At 43.7% G+C, this 22,534-nt stretch overlaps 1 protein-coding gene across 2 annotated transcripts in view; it reads right to left on the bottom strand.

Moving 5' to 3' along the window:
• The window catches only part of LOC120758508 (high mobility group protein HMG-I/HMG-Y-like), a 53,680-nt gene extending 31,807 nt beyond the window's left edge, over positions 1–21,873 (bottom strand). Inside the window, exon 1 of one of the 2 annotated variants that reach the window (XM_040076825.1) lies at positions 21,775–21,873. The gene's annotated coding sequence lies outside the window, so the exon portion shown is untranslated. The remainder of the gene's footprint in view (positions 1–21,774) is intronic. The other variant, XM_040076826.1, reaches the window with a different exon arrangement.
• Between the last annotated feature and the right edge of the window lie 661 nt (positions 21,874–22,534).

Genomic DNA, 22,534 nt, shown 5'->3' with positions numbered 1-22,534 from the left:
TAATGTAGGTTTTCCAATTTGCATCTATTTCCTGAAAGATTGAAGTCTACGGAAAGTGGATGCTAATACAGGAGCCTGTATTTGGATTGGTGAAGCAGATAATCCAAGATTAATTTTCATCTGACAAAAGAAATCTTATTACAGTGTCAAACTCCAGTGTGCAGCTAGTAGCTCTTGGCAAAGCTGGAAATGCAACTCAGCATCTGCATTCTCACACACAGGTGCTACTGGGAAATGCCCAGGGCAATTGGAGTTATTCTGACAGGGGCAAAGTCCCTGGCCAGAACATCCTGTCTTATCTCCTGGCTTCTGGATAGATGGAGCATTTGAGCTGGTGTGGACACCGCAGCAATAAGATTAAGCTGGCCAATGATGGGCACAACAGTCCTTTAGAAAACCATGGAGCAGATCCAGCTCCTCACCACACACACAGCTCCATTCAACAAGTCACCCACTGCAGATGATTCAGGTGCATTGCACCTCTGGTGCCCAACATTCACCTCCCATTACATTTTCAGAAAAGATGCTTTGGTAATTTTATGTCCTAGGGTGACTTTATGATGCTTGTATCCCCAATGGTCTGTTCTGTTTAAGTTGGATATTGTGTTCTGTACATTTCAGACTAGTTCCAAGAGCAAAGGGAGAGAAAGAAGCACAGCTGTTTTCAGAAGCTGCACTCCCTCCTCCACATTCTGCTCCTGGACTGTGTTGTCTGCAGCACAGACAGACAGCAGGACAGAGATCTCCTTTGATTTTATTTTAGCTAGCTGAGACAGAAGTTGCTGGACTGTTCTTTGTTTTTTTCTTTTTCTTGGAACTGTTTGAACCAGAAAAGCATCGGGAGCTCACATCTGCAGTCCACCAGGGCCTGGGTCTCAGCATTTTCCAGTGCTGGAGGGACTGATAAGAGACTGAGTGAGCTGAGCTATAACCCACAGCAAGGACTTTCTGAATTTACCATCTCTTGAGCAGCTAGAGGTATATTGTTTCAGATTATTCATTTTTTTTAATGCTTGTGGATTCTTTGCTTGTTAAGTAGTTTTTTCCACTTTTCTCCAAGGAAATATTTTCCTGCATCAGTTGGGGGAGGGGCTGCTTGAATTTGCTATTCTGGAGGGACCCCATTCAGAGGCCTTCTCCTAAATTTGCACTAAACCAGGATATTTTAGCAGTTGCAATATTAGCTGCTGCTCTGACATCCAGAAGTAGTTGCTAGTGTGATCTCTATTGTAGTGAAGATGTTTTCTTTCATGCAAAGCCTAAAGCAATACTGTCACAGCCCTCAGTCCCCCACTCCTCCATTAGATACCAACATTAACCTCAAAGCTTCTGCAGATGTGAGAAACATGTCTCTCTCTATGCTTTCTCAGCTGGGGAGGGAGAGAAGGAGGTAAAAGAGCATCAGCACATGGACACACAAAGGCAAAATCCAGCTGGTCATGACAATAACACATTATAAAGCTCATTAATAATTTTTCCCTGCATTTTACGGGACTCCATCTACCTGCTAGAACCAGGCTGTTGACACCACTTTGTGTGAGGCAGCAAGACAAATGTTGCACTTCCTGACTCTGTCCTGCCCAGCTGAGGTCAGTGGGAGCTCTGCAGCCACTTTCAGGGAAAGCAGAAAGAGAAACCTTGAGCATTATGAAAGTCAAAGTCTCCTACAGGCTTCTAATAAACCTCTGTGCTGCTCCCAGCTCACAATCCCAGAGTGTTTTACCAACATTTACCACTTAAGTCAATAGTGTGTTTAAGGACCAGCAGTTTGAAAAGAGATGCAACAGATGGAGGCACTTTCCTAGCTCAGCCCACTCCAACCCAGCCAGGATGGCCTGGCAAGGAACAAGCCCTCCTTGGCTCGTGCAGCCCTGGAGAAGGGTTCCCAGCACTGACAGAAGAGCCATTTGTGACCTGGACCATCATCCAAACCTCATGGCACCAGGCAAGACTGATTTTCAGTTATGGCAGCTGGTGACTGGTGAAAGCTGAACAAGTACTGAGGGAGGAAGGGTAGCACACTTCTGCTAGTGAGCAGTTTTCAAGCCACCTTTGCCGACTGATAACACCAGTAAGGTTCTTTCCTGTTGAGATCAGCTCCTACGGACCACTGGTACAAGCCCATTACCTAGAGCAGAGAACCTAGTAGAAAATACCCGTAGACAAGAAATTAATAAACATCCAGCAGCAGGATTAACTCAATAAATCTAAACTATGAAACAAACTTTATAATTGGCTTTGCAATCCTGGTCACTGAGGCAGACCACCTCAACCTCCTGGCATCACGCTGGGGATGTACCTGAGCACGTGCACCCTTCCTTGAGCGAGCCCAGAGAAACCTCTGTATGTAGCCATAGGATCCCCCAGTCCAGGTGATCCATGGAAAAGCATTCATGCTCTTCATCGCTGACTGCCAGAGTCAATTCCCCTTCAGCTACCTGATTCTTTTAAGCTCAAATATTTCCACCTCCAGGGTAATGCAAAGCCTTCATGCAACACTGTGAGGGAGAGCGGGAACAACGCCACCTTTCCAAGCTCTGCTATGCAAACAACTTACACACTGGAGCACAGGATTTATTCATACCCATCCCAGCATGAATAATGCCAGACCTCAAGCAATCCATCCTTCAGACTGTGGCAGAATGAGCTGGTTCAATGACCTACCGGGGTAGCAATTGCCCCTTGATGGTTACAGAAACAGAAAGTCCTGTCTGATCCATGCCCTGGAGATGGTCTGAAATCCCCATGCTTGCCTGAGAGAAGACATGAAAGGATTGCAGGCTTAAGGCATCTGTGTCGGGGTCCTCACTCCTCACATATGCCCCATGGTGCAGAGAAACATGTCATGAGATATGACACTGTCTTCCTCCTGTCGAGCTGAATCTGTCTCCTTGGAAGCAACAACTCACAGTGACATGTCACAACCACATGAAGATGCAAAACTACCAATATTGTAATGATCCATAAGCCTCAAAATAAGTCTTTGTTCTTTTTGCTGGAAGCAATAAAGATCAATGGAAAAAACCCAAAAAACCAAGGAGTCTCTCAGAATGTGGAGAAGGTAGCAGCTCAGGAAATAAACCCTGGCAAGGTAGGAGAAAACTAGGGAGAGGCTTTTAAAGCAACCCACAATAGGGGAAAAAAAATAGCCAGGGTCTGACAGAGATCCTCATCTTTCCTGAGTTTAGCTTTTGTGTCATATTAATTCAAGTCCTTGTCAAAACAAGTTCTGTTTTGCTGCTCTCAGCACAGTGGGCTTAACGTAGCTTAAGAAAAGCATCTCACATTATTCTTCATACTTCATATATCATCTCCAACAAGCCAGAGAGCAGAAAACAAGCTGCTACTGTGCAGCTGATTATTGGTGATCATGTACACGGTCAGGCCCTGCGATGGAAGAACACTGCCAGACTTTGCTGAGCTCTGGTTTTAGCTCTTCACAGAGTAACAACACAGGGGGAGCCTTTGACTCAGAGAAACACCCAGACTGTCAACTACAGAAACACAAGGCAACATTTGCAGCACTAACAACTGTGCCAGAGAGCACCGGTCTGACAAGTCCCTTTTACATGGTACTCATTGTTAAAGAGCAAAAAGGTTGTTGACCATACAAGACATTTTCACATGTAAAGACTATTGGCAACAATTTGAAAGAAAATTCAGAAGAGTTGAGATGGAATAAACACAGAAAAAGTACTGCTGTTAAAAATGTCAAAGTAAAACCTGCCATTTGGTCTTTTCCTTTGTCAGATAGTTTTGTTGCTAATCTGTTAGGAGTAGCAAGTCACTCCATTCTTCACTTCATCTTATTTTGGCCAAATCCATTTCTCTGGATGGTATCTGTCTCTGCACATACAGTAATTTAATACAACGTCTGGCTTCAGACACAGAATGTTAAATAGTTACTGATTTTTGTTTAATTGCAGAAAATCAGAACATTCTTCTACCAGCATGTTAATAAAACTTGTGGGCTACATCCCTGAAATAATTCAGGTCAGCTTTCTAAAGCATCATCTATTTAACTTAGGAGAATCCCAGGAGACATGAAGATGACTCCTGATACCAAAGTATTCCTGCCAGTGTTTCACTGTGCACTGTTTTCTTTTCCATATCCACCCCGTGAAAATATCTCATCATCATTCTCCCCTGGTATTCAAGAGGGATCTTGTACTGCTCTCAGCAGTCAGCATTATAGTCTTCATACTCTCTGCTGAGATTTGATGGTTCATTTCCTCTGCCCAGACTAGCTTCAATTGTCAATACTGCCCTGCAGTTCTGTAAAAAAGTACATGCAAAATATACTTATTTGTACTCAGAGCAGATAGTTCATCTTGAAATTTCCTTGCACAGCAAGCCAGTGGTGATGAAACAGGTTTAAGCTACAGATTACTATTATTAAACATTTGTTCACTTTCAAAGCTTCCATGCTAAATTCTTGGACTTTGCTGACAATGTGCTCAAAGTGGTCTCATTCTGCTCCTTTGTGAAGAACCTGAGTGCAGCACCAATGCTTATTTCTCGCACTTTTAAAGAGGCTGGGAGCTTAGCATGAAAAATTTAAAAAATACAGGATCTGGGGTGTGGCTCAGAAGGGATGTTCTGTTATGTTTTCAAGTCCAGTCTGTCCTACTGCTAGCACTCATGCCCTGTAATTCATCAGCAATGTCCTAGACAATTAGTTTTTTCTCTCTTCTTATGGGAAAGATACTTCACAAACTCACTCGGATGGAAGCATTTTTCTCATTTGCAGCCTCCATTTGTTGAGGACTCAACTGTACAGTCTTATGCTCACACTGCTCTTCAGTTTAAATGAGGCAGCCCTTCCCCAGTACCTCTTCCTAGGATGCATTAGCAGACAGCTTTCACAGACCTGTCAGACTTTTTTTATTGCTAGCTACACTGAGTCAATTTCTTAGGATTCTCTTACCAGACTGGGTCTCTCTTAGCCAATTATCTCAGCTGCCCTCATTTCCCAAGCCAAATTCAGAATGTGAGATGGGGTAGTGGAACATGGCTCAAACATGAACCTTAATCCCATAGGATCCACCCTCAGGCTCCTCATTCCCATCTCTATGGAGAAATTCACAACCACCTGAGGTTCAAGACAAAACCCCCTTTCCCCAGAGGTTATAGATACCATCAAGGACAACTCTTCCCTTGCCCCACAGAAGAAAAAGTTCACTTTAAGCTACACCATACTGGTGTTCCAGTTACTGTGTGGTGACAAATAGCCCAGCAGGCAGGAATAGCCAAGCTGGTTTCACCACTGCAAACAATGGCGTGGGTCTCATTAAGACATACAAACTGAGCAGCCACCTCAGGACAGCATTGATCTGCCTGTACAGGCAGCACAGCACAGTCTGTTGTCAGGGTATCCTCATTAAACCCCTTGTCACTTCACCAGACAGAGGTGATGTGAGCTCCCTGTCTTCCACACACGCTTGCTTCAGCTCTTCGTTCACCCAGGCATTCATTAGGCCACAGAGTAGAGAAGCTACTTCTTGTAGGATTCAGCACATACACCTCATTTTCCTGTTGCAGATTTTTTTCATTTTATGTCACATCACTGAGAAAATTTGGCAATGAAATTGTTAAATGCATCATGCTAAACACTGTCAACCTGTAAAACCCCACTGGGCAGCTGCTGTACACACTTATCTCTATGCAGTCAGGCTCTGCCATCTTGCTGGCTTAAAAGAAATATTAATTTTCCCATGTAGAATATGGAGTTGGATTCAATTTCTATTCATGCCTCTTTCTTCTCATTCATTCTATCACCGCATTCCTTCCCCCCTTTCCTTTGTAGCCACATGTCTACAGCAGGAGCAGCATTCTGGCAGACTCCTGAGGCCAACCAGTCCAAACCTTTCCCAAAGCCAGAAAAAGTTTTACCATCTTACACTGGAGTAGGGCATGGAGTCAGGACTCTTGCTGCTGACTGTGGGACCTCCCTTTCCTTTAAAACAAGCTGCCTCAGTGCTAAAGCCTGACTCATATGGAACTGACCCAGCCTCACTGCAGCACTCCGGATAAGAAACAAAGAGGGATCCTGAACAGCCAGCAGGGACAGACACAAGTGGGCACCTCATTCTGGCAGCCCTGTGCTCCCAGCACCTTGTTGGTAGTAATGCCAAGGAGTCAGTGCTCCATTTCCTGCCTACCAGCAAAGCTGGTACCAGACAGCAACACAGCAATGCTTGTGTCATCTTGCTGTAGCACAACATCCTGGCAATTCAGAATGCTACACCCAACAGCAAAAACATTTTGCAATTAAGAGCTGGATGACAGGAAACAAAGTTTGCACCTGCCACTGAGCCTTTCAGGCCAAACTGAAATAACCCACTTGGATTTAATCTCTTCTTCCTAAAGACAAAGACAACTCATATGTTTCCATTCTACTGGCGACAGATGATCTTGTCAGAAAGCCGAAGTCTTAAATACTAAATTCCTGATTCCTGTTCCTAATTCTGTCACACATTGTCTTAGCTAAGTCATCCCATTGCTGTTCCTCAGCTTTCCCCCCAAGAACAGGGGAGCTGGCTCTACTGAGCCCCATTCAGGCACTCTGGAATCCATCACTCCCACCACAGAGTAACTTGTTTTTGTTTCTTAACACTGGAAGGAAGGTATTGTTATTTATACATACACAGACAGACACCATCTGAGTAGCTGAGCATACTGAGGGAGGCAGGAAAGAGCACAGGTACAGCATGGAAAAAAAACCAACCAAAACAGCAATATCCTGGATGTCTTCATCCAGATCAGAAATACAGCATCATTTCTCCCAGGCTTAAACTTTCTTTCTCTTTCCCTGTCTGAACTGGAGGAGTCTACACCCAAAATTGTGCTGGTCTACATTTAGAGTCTTTCATTTCCACCCCAGTCTTTTCCTGCTCTCCTGGACATCTGCAGAGGTACTCCAGGAACATGTACTAAACACACATTTTTGCCTCTATTCAGGCTATACCAAAAATAAATATCAAACTGGTCAGGACAGAAAACCAATGATGTGGCCAGTTCGTCTAAATGCAGCCTAAAAAATTTTCAATTTAGTAAGGTGAAAGCAAGATGGTGCAGTTTGAAAAAAGAATTGTGTGTATGTATTCTACAAGGAATAAAGGGATGCTGTTTCTGCAAAGAGTGGGAAGAGGAGGAAAGTGGTATTTTTAAAAGCCTTAACACACAGAAAAGCAGGATGCATAATCCTGAGTTCCTTGTGTCCTAAGAGTACCCATGTTCTTGCTCATCTCAGGCACTATAAAATACTCATATCCAGGGAAGTAGCTTTGTCCCTACTTTTATTATTTTTTTAATTGCACCAGTACCATCTACCACCCACCTGCAAACAGCTCCCTCCCCTCCCCTTGACAAGGAACAGAGGAGACTGTCCCCTGCCACACTCTCTGCTACCAATGAAATCAAAGAGCTTTCAGTGCTGAGAATTTCAGCAACATCCTCCATGGCCAAAGAAACAGAAACCTGGTACAAGCCCAACCCAACCCCTTGCTACAGCAGGGTTTTTTTTTGTGACAGATGTATGTGGAATCATGCACTGCCTGGGTTGGAGACTGAATCTTGGTTATTTTATTTCCTGCAAGCAAAACTAAGAGCTGCTACACAAGCAAAAATAAGAACCACTCCTATTACAGACAATGCTGGTGTCCAGGAACTGGACAGTGTCCAGTGTTTCCTGATGAGTTCTTACCTGATCCAGCAGGACAATGGCAGCAAACTCATCATCTGGCAACGTCAAACATTTTCTAAAGCACAGTTTCATGTTTCTGCCAGCTGAAATCTGTTTCTGTCAATGCTGGCAGCAGTGCCAATTGCTCAGTATCACTGCTCTTGAGGGTTTTTTAGACCCTGACTGCTCTCAGATTACACTAGATATAAAATAATGCCCACCTGCACACTAACACACTCTTTGCCAAAACTGTAGCTCCCAGTGAATGGGGCTCTAACAGGCAGTGGCCAGCAAGGCTGGTCTCCTCTCAGCTCTGCCACTGTCCCTTGTGCCATCCTTCACCCAACTCATCTATTTGAAGACAGTTTGCATTTTGGTTGGACACACTCTATGCTTCCACACTGTAAGGACAAATGGTTTTACTTCTGTCAACTACTCTACAACGACTTGCTGCCATGCTACAGAAATTCCAACAATCCTGAAGTCATCTTACTGCCTCTCGCAGACCTCAGTTCATTGCCTTAGTGGGAAGGCAGCACTGTTTGGGGGATCCACAACAGCAAATGATAGTGGGATGCATCAGAGTTCAGTGACACACTTGGTAGATCTTATTTTCTCTTTCTAGGAGCAGGATAACCCAATGAGTTGTATTTCCGTTCTAGATTTTGCAGAAACAAGCCAAGCCATGAGACACAGGACTTCCACCACCAGCTAACTCTGTCCACCCAGGAACATTAGCAGGACAAAGTCCCAGGAGAGTTTCTTGTTGCCATTTCTCATGTAAAAGCAAACAGCCAGCAAGGACTCACTTCTGACAGCTCTACCCTAACATGGGTGGAAATTCAGACCTTTCATTTCAGGCTACAAGGCTGCCTCAGCTCTCTACTGCTGTGAAAACAAGGATGTCTGTACCAGTTGTGAAGGGAGACAGAACAAAGGGCAAGTTAAATCACAGTTGTAACACCAAATGCCCTGCAAGAACTAATTCCATATGGTGGTCTCTGGATTTTGAGTGGTCTCTCCACTTCTCCCAGAAGGCACTGGGTGACATTATGAAACGGGCAGATACGTAACATTTTTTTACAGGAAAAAAAGATTCCCATTGTCACCACCATAACACTTTACTAATCAGCAATATCAGACGGGAATGAATGCCAGGAATTCCTGGCCTACATTCCTACTCCTGCTGCAGAAATCCACTGGTAAAGAACACAAATCCAAGGCACCCTCCTGGTACAGAGGTGGCACTGCAATGGGCACGGGTTGTTTTGTGGATGGGAAGCCAACATGTCTGCATATCCACTTCCTGCACTTGAGTGTTGAGGTCTGATAGGTGCAGACAAATAGCTGCACAGGCATTTTTAGGCTTTTTAAAACTCAAGTGTTTGTGCAGCTGTGATCACATTACCTTAATTCAACCAGAGGAGAAGCATGGCGTGGCCATGTGATTGAGAACAGTGACGTTTCTGTGGCTTGGCACATTACTGTGCCTCCACTAGGCTGTGGCAGCACTCTCTTTTAATTCAACCCCGACGCAGAACGGGGCATTTTGGTTTAAATCACTGGGAAGGTGCAACGTGTGGTCACAGGTTAGAGACAGAAATCAGGATTTGAGTCCTCTTGATCATAAGACAAACAGCCTGCTTTATGGTTCAGAACCTACACATATAGGGAGTTCAAATTTCTCACTGACTGGCCTGGGTCTTAACACCACCCAGCTCGGGGCCACCGATACATCTGCATTTAGGGTCAGAAGGGATTGGTTGAGGTCTCCTGAATTCAAATCTGTCCTGTGACTGTCTACCTGGGGATTCATTTATCAAACCAGGAGAGCCAAATTGGGTTCTTTATAGCCAGATTTATCTGTCCAGCTACAGACTATCTATACTGTGTGAATTCACCCTTTTGGTTATACTATAAAAAAATGTAAAAGTTCTTTGTTATCTTCTGCAGGTGCCTTGCAGATAGGACAACAAAGACAATGTGAGTCTGATTTGAATGAGACATGCCATTCATTTTGACAAACCTAGCTCACCTAGCTCGCATGGTGTCCCAGGGATCACCAGAGCTGCAGCACCCACCTCTAGGAGCTGCTAGGCAAAAACCAGCAATATCCCACTCCTTTAGGCTAGCATGTCACAGGTTAACTGCTCAGAAGTTACAAAGTCATAACTTAACACCAAAACCAACCAATTCAATGCAAAACCATTTCAACTGAAAAAACACAACCTTCTGCCACTGAGGTCTCCTAAATATTTGAGTGCTGGAGTTCAAGTAAGGGGATGGGCAGATTATCTTACTATTGACAATCCTCTGCTTCTGACAAGCTGCTGGCTTGCTAGGTTGTGCTGCGAACTGACTTAAAAGCATGAGAAAAACATGAGAGCACCCAAGACTTTTGAGGGGGGTGTACATCCACCCCACACTTCTCCCCCGTTTTTCGCTTTAAAAAATGTAATAGGAACAAAAGAAGGACTTTTGAATAAATTAACAAGGTGAGATTTAAACTGTCTATATGCTTTACCATCACCCAGCGTCTGCCATTGCTGAGGAGCCTCATTTTCACAATCAGGACTTGAAAAGCCTTTTCTGGATGAAGTCCCTCCTGTTTATCTCAAAGGAAAATGGGTCCAGCTTCTGCAAAGCCAAATCAGGTAGTTAAAGGGATTTGCTTTCATTTTTAGCACAGAAACACCTGGGTTTGATGGTACATTTTCTCCTCCCAGTTAAGTTCACAGTTTGGCCAGAACTAATACCTGGACTGGGGAGGCTTCCCAATCATATGTTTAAAATCAGATCTCCCTATCGTATCTTTAAAAGAAATCTTTCAGTAATAACAAAGCCAGCTGTTCTATGAGTTATCTATATTTAGCTAAATATTCAATGATATTATAAAAAGTTTATAGATAACAATATACATATATACAACTCCTTTGAAATTATTATTTACCTTTTTGTTACAAACAAACTAATTCAAAACTACTAAAGAAAACATCTGTCTTTAGTTTTACAAGTGATATCATTTTAATCAGGTATATGATTAAAAGTGACACATCCATGTATTAATAACATCTTTAAAACATTTGATTCTCACGGTCCTCAAGTAAAGTCATAAGTAAATTGTCATTCCAAGGGTCTAAATATTAGTAATATGGTTGGAATAGAGGCATGCCCTTTATTTTTTAGCAAGACAATATCTTTCAACACTAAGTTGATAAAATCTAGGTGAATATTACCATGAAAATTATATGAATATATTGTATTAGTATGTGTCATCAATATATCAGTATGTTAATACCTTTTCATGTATAGTTTTTAACCCTTCTGTAATCTCAAATGACTTTAGTTCTGTGATTAACATCTGCATACTTAAAAATTCAACATTAAAAGTCATGGTTATATTTCAGTTTATAAATAAGAAAATGTGTAATTAATATTTTAAATATGAAAGGTAGTTAGGGTTTGGTTTCTCATTTTAGTGGTAATCTTTTCACACTACGGAAAATGTAAGGTGAAAGATGTTTTCTAGAAAGGGCACCTTGAAAAATATCAGTTAATTTCTACTTGAAAGGATATCTTATTAATTAGAATTATTACAGGAGCTTCTGTTCATAAAAGGTGATTTTAAATTAGGGGTTTGGGATAGTGGCAATATAGGCACTACAGTACTGACTCCTCAAGTCATGTAGCTATTTCCATCTGAATAATAAAACCAGAAAACACCGCAGATGAAAGAGGTGTGGAGTGGCTTTACACACGATCAAAGCAACAGGTGACCAGGAGAGCTGAGGGACAGGGTGGCTGTGGACCCTCTGTTTTGCCCTACAGAACCCAAGTGGCTGCTGCCAAAGCAGGGACAGAATATATAGGCCAGTGACTTCTGCTGGGAATAAGCATGAAGAGGGAAGGCCTTTCCCAGAAGCTCTTCTAATTACTATCTCAATTTTTTATTTTTGTACTCCTTGCAGCTGATGTGTCATTTGGCTGAGTCTCACCAGCTGCCTCACTGCCCTTAGCTCAGCCTTTTTTTTTTTTCCACCACCCATTGCAGGAATTACCCTGCATCACTCTTCCTGGGACTGCAAAATGCAGTTTTATCTGCACTGCCAACTAATCTTGAACCAAACTGCCAAAAAAGCTGTGAGTGCTGCCCAGACTCCTCAGTTCCAGGGAAGAAAGACAATTTGATTTAACTCTATTCTCTCTCATCTCAAGCTAGTGCCCAATGAGAGTAACAGAACTCTAATTACACATGGTGGCTGAGCAAGTTAAATAAGACCAGCACAACTGCAGCTGTGGCAGTCCCTGCTTCCTCATCTTGCTTATTAAAAGGTGCTAACATGACTGCAGCTTTTCCAGTGGTTCCAGATAGCTGAATCACTGCCGTTAGGACATGACTGAGCCAGAAGGGATGGGGCCAGAATGCTTTTATTCCCACATCCTACTAGTGTTCTGTAGCTGGGAGCGAGCTACCTACACCCAGCTGTGCAGATACGGATCTACAGCCTCTTCAGCACCCTGGAAAACTCATTGAAGTTACACAAAAATTACAATTACAGTTCAAAATTAGCAGTAGCATACCAAGCCCAGCAGTTGGCAGTTTTTTCTTCTACTAGAACTGTTTTCAGAACAGGCTGAAATGAACAACACACATATAGGTCAGTGCTTGCCTAATAAGGCCAAGCTCTCACCTGGGAACTTCAAGAGCTAAAGCAAAACCACCAACCCATTACCTTGGCCCTATCCTATGCTGTTGACCCTGCTCCTTCCCTGGCATCACTTCACAACTTTAAAAAAGTAATAAGGGGATTAAAAAAATATATCTCTGAACCTCTAAATCCCACAGGCCCAATCCTTCCTTCTAGTCCTCCCAGAAAACCAAGCCACTTGCTCGGGAACATATCGCCAACAATGGGCACAGTGAGAAAGCAAAAGGCCCTGACCATGATGTCAGTCTCACTTCATAACCCAGCGCTTTCCCCACGGGAAGCAATTGCTGCAGCACCGAGGCTGGAGGCAGCAGATAAGCCTGAGCTGGGTGATAGGGATCAGCTGCCCAGTTATCAAGGGAGTACAAAAATCAAATAGATTTTGATTTAGTAGTTACAGCTTTTCATATATCCTGGGAAAAGAAAAGAGAAGGACCAGGGAGGGGGAAGGGGAGTTAGAAGTCTTTTTCCAGGGTGTTATGATGTCAGATCTTTTTAGCAATGAATTTCTAGGTTAAGTAGTTACTGAGACACGTGGCTGCAGAGAACTGCAGTCAGCGCAGGCGTTTGTAGGAGGAAACTGAAAGCGGTGGAAGAAAGGCAAAGGATTGCACATCTGAGGGCTGCAAACCCTGCCTGAAGCAAGCAAGACAGTATAGCAGAGTCATTCCCAACAGGCACAGAAACAAAGAACAGCAGCACTGCACCCTCAGAGATTCACTTCTCAGCGTTACAATCCATCTGTCTGATTTGGGGTAGGAAGTTAACTTAGTCCTTCTCTCAGATGTGACCTAAACTTTGGCCTGCAGTGGAAACTGCAACATCCACTGCTCCATGCCATGGGTCCAGCTCGTCTCTGTGATGGGGGCAGATCATCACCAGTGAATTAGACCAAAAAACATCAGCTGTGTTGCTGTTTAAGTCCAAAGGAAAGCAGATGAAAGCAACACACTGGAATTCAGAGCCAGCAATAGAGCAGGCAGTGAGTGGAAAGAGCCAGGCAGAGCTCAGCAGACAAAGGAGCAGAAGCAAAGATGAACCTTTGATTACAGGAAATTTGACCCAGTAAAGCTTGGCATTCAGGTACAGTTCTGCTGCCACAGACATGGCTATGACAAGGGCTACATTTGTAAATCGCCAAATATTAGCACTTCTGGCATAAGCTTCTGGACAGAAGTTATGGAAGCTGCAGCCATTTCAGAGAAATGTTTCACACAGCATATAAAAAGTATTCTTTAACATAAAACACCTTGCAATTAGGCTTACAACCAAAAACTACAGGAATTTAATTTAGAGCGTTCCCTGACATCATAGGATCATGTGCATTAAGAAAGCCAGACCACTTGATCCATTCTTGTGGAACCTTGAAAGTGCCAGCAGGGCACCATAACTCCTGTTCTCAGCCCCCAGATCCTGCTCAGTGCCTGGGAACAGCATCCAGCCTCTCCGGACACTGCCAAGCCCCAATGGCACAGGGACCTGACTGAACCCAGATAGGCCCAAACAGGGAGACAGTGTTCCCACCACACTGCAAGTGGGACCTGAGCCATTCCTCATCCTCAGGGAGCTACACACTGAATTTGCGCTGCTGTAATCCACTCCCCAGCTCAATTTCATCCCTTGTTAATTACTGTCACAGCAGGAGAGTTTCTGGGATTACAAAGAACAGGCAGCACTACACACATGGAAAGTAAGATATGCTCTCTTCTTCCTGCATGGCACAGATCATTTATTTCCCTTGGTTAAGGCAGTCTCCAGGTCTCCAGCCAGTCTCCTATAAGAGGCTGATGGGGCTGGGATGTACTGGCAGCAGTAAATCCCAGCCCCACAGTGTCAGGCATCTTAGCTCTGTCATTCTGGCAGGGAAGGGAACTGTGCAGGACCACCGACTGCAAGTAGTTTGGATTGAGCCCTGCCCACCTTCTTCCTAGAGGGCCTGCCACAGGGCAGAAGGGCTGGGTCTGGCAAGAGCTCCACATTATTGTAGTTATTCTGCATCTAGTTGCTTCTGTGGGCATCTCTAGTTCAATTTCAGATATAGCCGCTATTGAAGCACACCTTAACTCTGGTGTTGGCTGGGATCTTACAGAACTTTGGCTTTTGAAATAACTGGTCCGCCCTCAATCAGCTGAATGAGACCATCACATCCTTCTGCAGATAAATCTGCTCTTTTCAATTAGGACCTGCTTCCTGGCAACCTTGCTGGACTCAGATTTTAAGCACCTCCTATTGAACAAAAAGGTTATTTAAATGGGGGAAAAGATGTAAAAAGCACAGCTCGCTCTCTTCAGCTGATTGTCTTTGGAAACAGGACTGGAGGCTGCTGTCCCAGAAGACTGAGCTGCCCTTATCTCAGGCACTCTGTTAAAAGACTTGGAATCACTTATTAATTTAGTGAAAGCCTCTTAATTTTGATCTTTTGTCTGCATTAATTGATTTGCTATCAATAACCTGCATTGATTAGACCTCCAGACCTGGCAGCCGCTGAAGATGAAGAGACAGAGACTCTTTCAGAGCAGGAGTTCAAAGCCTGAAATGATTAAAAAAGACAGCACCAAAGTGGCTGATAACAAAAAAGGTGTCATTCTTTTTCCATTCAAGTATGAAACTCTGTGCAGTTAACCCTTCTGTACCTCAAAATGCTCTCAGGTCTAAGCTATTTGTATAATTTAGAGCTAGCTGCTAGATTTACTCCATTTTGCCATTTTAATTAAAATATTATGGATGCTCTTAAATACCTGCCAGAATGAGAACCAAGGGAAAATTTTATCTGCTTAAGCCACAAAGAGCTCAGGGAAAGCAACCTGACCCAGAGATTGTGGGTGGTGCTCTCAGATCCCTTCCAGCCGACAGCATTGTAAAGAGTGGTTCACTAAGATTTAATTTGCAGCAGATCCAAACCAAATGCAACAGTGAAATTTAACAGTCATGAGTTAAAATTTTGACAATAAAGTTTTGAAAGCTGAGAACGGCTTGCTAGTCCAAGCTGCCAGGAAGCCATTAATAAACCAGCTCCCTGAGAGACTGTACTGGAACACAGCCCTGGGCTGCTCCCAACTCAGCAACCCCCCTGCATGAGCCACAGCAGGGGCAGGTGGGCTCAGTGTTCACATACATTGTTCCTCTACCAAGAAAACCAAAGGTACTGGCTAGGGAGAGCTCTCAGGCCACCTAGGAGAGGCTGATTTGGGACACACACTAGGCACCAGGTGGGAGCACCTGAGCTACCCCCAGTGCACACATCCAAGGCAGCTTTGTCTGCTTCAGATTCCAAATCTCCAGTAATAGCTTGCTAAACAGCACAAGGCCAGCTATGTACTTTAGCCCAGCCCTGAATTAATCCAGGTGGCCACTGTCCAAAGACACTTAACTGTTGTTTGAGACATCCAGCTATCTAAGAACGAGGCAGCCTAGCAAGTTTTTTTTCCATCCAAGCTGTGTCAAGAGCTCTGGCCACCCCCCAGCCATGACAGTACAAGCCTTAACAGCACACCTTCCTACACTTGTAGATTTCTCTGTCAGCACACATTTCACTAGAAAACAAATAATGTAATTTCTCTTACAATTTCTTTGGTGGCAGCACAGAGCATGGATCAGCACAAAGTAAGTGACAGCTCCTGCCCTGTAGAAGAAGCTTATCTGGTGCTGGTTCCAAAGAACCTGGCTGGACCACTCCTCCAGCACCCTACTCCAATGTGACAGAATTCTAACCCATGGCCCAAATACACCCCTGTGACAGCTTACAGAGCAGCACAGCCAGTTCACAGCACAGCACTTCTGCACTGGGAAACTGACACAAACACAAATTATACTGAATTTCTGCATTTCTACTCTGACAACAGCACAAAGCTACCAGGACTTGAAATCCCTCCCTGTGCATCTCTACCAACTCTTCTTTACATGAAGATTTTTAATAGCCCTCCTCTCTTTTTCTCCCTCCCCTCCCTGCACACATTACACATGGGTGCCAAATACCCCTGCAGCTGCAGTCACTCCTCACAAGCTGCTCTCCTGCCCTCCTCAGCGGTTTCGTGTTTACTGCATTTGTCCTGCACATGTCCAGAAATCCCAGAAAAATGGACAGCACTCCTAAGTTCTAGCTATACAAAGTTTCTGGGAGAACAAGGAATGTGTTAGTACCCATGCTCTGGTCTCGCACTATAAGGAAAGGTGAGTTCCTGAGCCCTCAGGCTCACAAACAGCTCTGGATATACCCAAGTACTGCCACACCTGTGTCTGCTGGGAAGGAACCATTTTATACATCACATGAGAAATAGCGCACTGAAATTAAAGATCATGTATTTGCTAAGTCCTTTCCTTTTGTATGAAAAGGCTGTGTCAGCCTTTGTCCTCCACAGATTAAATGTGAATAATGATTGGGACACTGGAATAGATTGCCTTAGGAAGTTGTAGACTCTCCATCATCTGAATTTTTTTGAACAGGCTAAACAGTCATCTGTCAAAAATGGTCTAAGTATTAAAAACCCTGCCTTGGGGAACAGAAGGAAAGGAATAAATGACCTCATAAGCTTTATTTTCTGTTTCTGTAATTTAAATATAACTTCTCGGGACTACAGAAATTCCACTTGCTCCCTCAGCTGGGCACAGCATACCTTCTCCTAAGGCCTTGTGTTTCATGCTCACATGTTTAAAAAAAAATCTCTGTTCTGCAGTAAGGGTGGCCAGCTCCACGCAATGGAGCAAGTGGTCCCTCCACATTAGCTTCCTACATTTGTAAAATGCAGAGGGATGGAAAGTGTAATACTGCAAATATCTCAAAAATCTCTGCATTTCAGAAAGGAACTTTTATTCCTGCTTTTAACACATGACAAGTAGATCAAAATAACTGAAAGCTTATCTGGTATCTCCCAGATACCAACACTGGGTGTACAGACATCATGCTGATGGGCACAGGATGAGAACCGAGGGAGCCAAGTTTTTTTTTCCACCCACAAAGAACAAAAATAGGCTTTTATTCTAAATTACTTATTTTAAACTAAAAACTAGAAAGAACAAAAGCAAAGGCTCCAGGAAGTGGAGTCTGCACCCGCATCTTATTTTAAGATGCAGCTTTGATTCTTTAGAAACTTAAAGCTGCATTGCACAGAAAGCAGAATCAGATCAGTGATGTTGTACAGCTCACTATCTCCAAACATCAATCTAGGATCTTAGAAGCAATAAAGATTCAATAACACTCCACAGTCTCCAGCTCTGAAAATGCAAAGATAAAAACTGTAACAATTAAGGACAGATATGGATATGCAATATACATTGCACAGATGTTTTATTTCCCTGCAATTATATATATGTCCTCCAAAATAAAACCCAACCTTCATTAACTCAACATTACAGTGTTGTCGCATATTCCTCATGAAAAAGCATCAGTAAAAATGAAAGAAAGTACTCATCAAGACAGCATCAGCATCCAGACTAATCACATACACATTCCACCAAATTAATTTCTGACATGTTCAGATGCTGGCCCTCCGTGAGTAATTATTACACAAATATTTCCAATTTCCCTCCTCAGTCTCAGAAGTTTCTAAAGTAAATATTTTTGTGCAAAATTGGCAGCATAGTTTTACACACCTACTGAAGAACAGCACACGTACATCCTTTGGGGGATACACACAATCATTTACAAAGATTCCGCACAGCCACGCGCATACTTGTTAGGAAACAGAACTTCAGCATCAGTTATTGAGCAAAATCCCTGCTGAGAGCACAGGCTCTGGTGCAGATTGTTAATTCTGACCTCAGGACTGCTGGCTGAGGCCCACGGGCAGAGCCGGGCCAGAACAGCTGCACACAAGCAGTGCGCAAGGAGCGACTGGGATATACAGATACTCCCCTCTCAGCCACAGAGACACATCCAGCACTGCCAGCCTGCGGACAGACTCCAGTCACTGTGTCCACAGCAGGCAAATGGAGCCACCCAACATTCCATTTTCTGACGCGCAAAAGCAAAAAGTGCTCAATTTCATCTTCAATCAATTTACTTATTGTTTGGTTCTCTCAGCTGATAGCCCAGAAATTCTCTCAGCTACCGAGGCAAAAAAAAAAAAAAAAAGTCAAACTGCCTTGTTCCTTGAAGTCTTTCCTAATCCAAGGGAGAAATTCAAGGGAAATAATTTCATTTGATAACAGCTGATTCCCCTTTCCTGGTATCCCACCCAGTGCTTGGAGAATTTCTCACTCCAGAAACCCTTCACAGCAGTCAGCTTTAATAGTGGTTTAGCTGCAGACTCACAGTCAGAGCAGTAACACACACTGTTTATTCTTTCTCGCCAGTGTTTAAGACAGCCCACTAAGAAATTTAGGTACCTGAGTTTACCTTGAGCTCCATAAAGAAAGTAGTCAGCTAAAGGCTGTACAGCTCTGAGCTTGCACTTAAATAAAAAATAAAATTTAAAAAAACGCTTTTTCCAATTTTGGCAAGTGATTGGAAAACAAGTCTTCCAGTTCTGATGAATAATCTGCTTTGAGTTAAAACCCACTGCTGAACTGCAGCTTCCCTCTTGCTTTAATAGGAAGGGATAGAGCAGCAGAGACCACATTTCAGCACACAAATTAGGAGGGGCAAGCTGTAGGTAGCAGGTGATGTATTGCTATTGCATCACCTTTCGTTTGATTAGTGATTAGGAAGTAATTGCCTCTCTGCCCAAGAGATGAAATCTGGCAGAGTCCTTCTGAAACAAACATGGCATTTACATATTCCTCTAAAAGCTGTAAAATACTTCAGTCTCCAAGTACTGTAGTCCTAATAATCTTTGAATAGTTTGATACAATCCCTGTGTACAGCTCATTAGGCACTGAATTCTTTGAAATAAGAAACCCTTTCCTGTCATCCCTGCACAGATCTAGCACAGAAGCCCCCACTAGGCAGATGCAAAATGCCACAGCAGTAAGAGCTGATAATAAAGGAACTTGATTGGGTTAATGGAGTCACATATGGTGATGGTGTGGCCCTTGAGAACATTTCCCCTCAGCTTCCTCTCATATTGAAAGGATTGAAGGAACAGAAGCACAGACCAGGAAAAATTCAGATTTATTGGCAGAGGTGACATTTTTGGATGAAAATACTATTAATCATAGTCACGGAGGCAAGATCAATAAAATATTAATAAAGAACACATCTTGTAACATGTACACGTTCCAAGACTCATTGACAACCATCCCAGCACCGTGATATTAAAATAAACCCAATGCTTTCACTTTTGTCTCTTCCTCCCATGCAGCAGAGCTCACAGTGAGGATGCTGCTGAGTGTCCCCTGTGACTGTGAGCACTGATACCCCGCACCAGCTCCAGCGGGTGCTGTGCTATACACACGGGGTTTGGGACATGGAAGGTTTGACAGGATCAGCAAAGAGGGAAAAAAAAACCTGGCACTTTGCTGTGATCAGTGCTCAGACTTGAGGGAAGGGGGTGGATGAAGTGAGAAGACTACAGATTGTACAGTACTATACATTTCCATATTTGCTTCGTTTCTTGACCGCTCTGCAACTAACTCATGCTCCTGAGAGCATGCATGCAGAATGAAAAAACTATCTTTTCATCACTTGAATGCTCATGCCTTTTCTTGCTGTAAGGTCCTTTACATGTAGGCCCATCTGTAATGGGACAAGAACAGTTTCCTTTGCTTGTCAAGGATGGCAGTGTTTCTTGTATAAGATCCCATCCCACTGGAGCATGAGAGAGAATATTGCTTATGACAGTGGCCTCCAGACTTTTAACTACAGAGCCTGAGCAAAAACCAACCCCATTAAAACACAGCTCATCTGCTGTCCCCAAAAGTCTGCTCTCTCCCCCAGATCAACCCCCCCGCTGGTCCAAATAATAAATTTCTGCACATGTTTATTTTTAGGGTACAGCAAAACACTGATACCAGTCGAGTGCAGCCACAGCACTAGCCCTTAATAACAATAAATTCACTGGGGAAAAAAGGTGAAAACAATCCAGATGAATTCCTAAAATGGCTTTATCAAATCTCACCTATTTTATAAGGGACATAACCATACCTGACCCTTTATTAAAGCTCCAGTGTCTGGACTACATAATTAAACAATAACTTAATTTTAAATAAAATGGCTAGAGTAACTGCATTGAAAAGGAAGCCATGAAAAAGCCTGAGACTGTTGTATGTCACTTACACCCTTTGAAACAAACTAAAAAAGCGCAATGCGATTTCTCTAAGTATGTATGTTAGTAAATATCACAGATTTTAAGTCAGCACCTTGATTTTAGGGGACCTGGTTTATGTTTTGAAGCAGACACCTGCTCTAGATTAATATTGTTGTGAAACTCACAATAAATTGTCTTCTGTTCTCAGAGCTCATTGCTGCCTGAAGTACAGCTTAACCTCTCTTGAGAGAATAGCCCAAAGTGGAGCAAAGGAAACTTGTTTACAGCTAAATTAAATTTCCAGGGCCTGAAACACCCAACAGTTACCCCAGAGAGTGAAGGTTCAAGATAGTGCTGGATTAAATGGCTTTCCTGTGCCTCTAAAAAGCTAACAATGGACACGCTTATTATTTATATCCAAACTGGCTGGCACGCCTAATATTTCAAGAAACATATTTTGCAGCTGTAATACAACTTGAGGAACACCCTATATTTCACTGATATGAGGTAGTGTAATAGCTGAGCAATATACTTTTTTCTATACATCACATTCAAAGCTGGGAAATATTTTTTTTGTTGTTTGCTGCAAACATGCTTTTTCTTATCTATAAAAATAGACATAATAATGATGCTTTACACAGCTCTGGAATCTCACAGCCCTTTCAGGGAGCTCAGCATCTGTGTCGTGGAGCTGAAACAGTACCAGCACCTCCACAAATCAACCAGTGAGTAGAAGATAAAACACTTGTGGGGGAGCCAAGACTGCAACTTAGAGCTTTTTCCTACTGAGGTGCCCAACACTGTGTAACACTTATTTTCTATAATTACAGAGGTGCTAGTTATCACAACTTTAGAAGCCTGGTGCTATGAGGCAAATAGGATACAACCGCAGAGAACATTCTGAACTGATAAAGAATGTTTTAAATGCCGCAAGCACTGGGGTTTTACAGATAGTTTTTTCACTTTAACCAGGCTGTGGGGCAGATATTTTGCCAGACTAACATTTTTAACTGTAACTAAAAACCTCAATTCCCGGGAGACACATTAGGTCAAAGCACTCCTCTCTTAGCAAGCCATACATCACCTCAAGGCAGGAAACTACGGGGTGGGGGACCCTTAAAGCTTCCCTTTCTACATCCACTCTTCTGTTCCATCTTACTTCTGATGCACGTCAAAACCACACAAAAAGCAGGGAAGCAAACCACCAAGTCTCTCAGGGCAGTAGGGGACGGGCATTAGAGCAGCTGAAGTTGCTTACCGGCACGGCAGAGGCGCAGAGCGAGCAGGATCCGGCAGCCAAATGGCGCCCGAGGCCTCAGCCCGGTAATTGGCACCTTTAAGGCCCAGCACGGGGCAGGTGGGCCGGGCCCGGCCGGGCCGGGGGCGCGTCCTGCCGGGGCAGCGGCGAGCGGCCCCGGGGGCTGGGAGCCTGTGTGCCCGGGCAATGCCTCCCCTGCTGCGGCACACCCGGGCCTCCGAGCTTGGCCTCGGCACGGGACATTCCCTGGGTGTTTGTTGTTCAGCCATTGCAGTGATTCCCTGGATCCACGGGCACGCTGCTGGATGGCTCCATGACAAGATGGCTCTTCTGAGGATTAAATGACACCGCCGAGTGCACTAGAGGTGGATTCTCTGAACAGTTGAATCACATACACCTGCTTTAGATAGTAAACAAGAGTTCCAGGCTGCCTAGGCCAGAAGGGGAATCACCTGTAGGCAGCATTAGCAGAAGGGCCCTTTCTGACATACGGTGTCACCGCCTCTCCATTGCACTTGGATTGCATTTCTGTGCAGTCACTGGATCTGTCTAAGGGCACAAGTTTTTTAACCAGTTAGCAATGAAACCTGCCAGGAAGACAAAAGTGAAAAACTACTGCTTTGCTCAGCAATTTGGCCCAGACTCAGCCAGCAGCTGGCAAGCCAGGAGTGTATCGCTCATCCCTTGAGAGTCTTCTGGTCTGTGGGTTATGCAGCCTTAGCCAATACCGTATGCTCCGTAAAAGGCAAATCCCTACATC

This window comes from Hirundo rustica, chromosome 12, assembly GCF_015227805.2.
Source record: "Hirundo rustica isolate bHirRus1 chromosome 12, bHirRus1.pri.v3, whole genome shotgun sequence".
Taxonomy (NCBI): domain Eukaryota; kingdom Metazoa; phylum Chordata; class Aves; order Passeriformes; family Hirundinidae; genus Hirundo; species Hirundo rustica.
Note: the sequence above shows the minus strand (reverse complement) of the source record. Positions and strands in the feature narration are given on the sequence as shown.